This window comes from Condylura cristata, unplaced genomic scaffold, assembly GCF_000260355.1.
Source record: "Condylura cristata isolate star-nosed mole 26May11 unplaced genomic scaffold, ConCri1.0 scaffold00015, whole genome shotgun sequence".
Classification (NCBI taxonomy): domain Eukaryota; kingdom Metazoa; phylum Chordata; class Mammalia; order Eulipotyphla; family Talpidae; genus Condylura; species Condylura cristata.
The window spans coordinates 5,291,576-5,292,656 of NW_004567116.1; positions in this window are offsets into that span (position 1 = coordinate 5,291,576).

The following is a 1,081-nucleotide window of genomic DNA, read 5'->3' on the forward strand; positions in this document are numbered from 1 at the left end:
TTTTTTTTTTTGCAGCTGGGCAAACAATTTACGAATGATAAAGCAGGCAGATGAATTCATATAGTTATAATTAACATTTCTATTTATATTATAATGAAATGTTAGCAAAACAAAAGGAAAGTTACTTTTATCTCTAGTTACTAACGATCCTCATTTTCATTAAAGCATCCTAAAAAGATTAAAACCAGGCCAGGGGAAGGACTGAATAAGTTTACTTTACTCAGTTTTAACATTAAAAGAGATAGTAGAGTTGAAGGTCGAACAAAGGCTTAAGCTTTCTGGTTCCCAAAGCTTTTTTCTTCTGGAGATTAATTTAGTGTGCACATCTGGAAGATAGTGGAATGAGGGACTTTGAATTATTGGTTTGGACAGGGATATGTTATTACATTATGTTATTAACACTGTCTTACTTTGCTATTTTAACTTTCCAGTAATAGCCAATTGCTTTTATTAAGACAGCCAGGTGCGAAATCAATTTTTACTTCATCAAATGCATCCAAATGCAAAAATGGTTGAATTATAGGAGTGGCCAAAACGAAACACAGAGATTCAGAAGGAGTCAGTTTTGGGGTCCCTGACTTTTCAGGGGCACCCCTCATCCCTGGACTTTGTTGGACGGTATGAGATGTTTGGACCACGCCAGTTGGTAAAGAGCAAATCTGTTTTGGATTATTTGTTTCTGTAGCAATCTCAGTCTGTTATAATGGCTACAGAATATTTTACAGAATTTTTACAGAATATATGTGTGTTATTAAAAAATCAAAGTGTTAACATTTGGAAATACCTTTAAATTCACTTGGCAGGTGTCGACGACTTGTTATGTTCAATTTAAATGACAGCATTTTCTACTCGGTCGCATGAAACATTGGCACAGCCGTCACCCACGATCACTTGGATGAAGGTTATGTGCAAACAGCGCTCCTGTATCATGTTGTCACTGCTAGAGGCATGTGACAAAGTTCTGAAAAGAGAAATAAGCACCCATCACCGTGGTCAGTTAACAAGCAGGAATGAAAGATAGAAAAAGGGTCAAGAAATGTGGGGACTTGCAGAGTTAGAAGAAAAAAGTGATTTTGTCTCT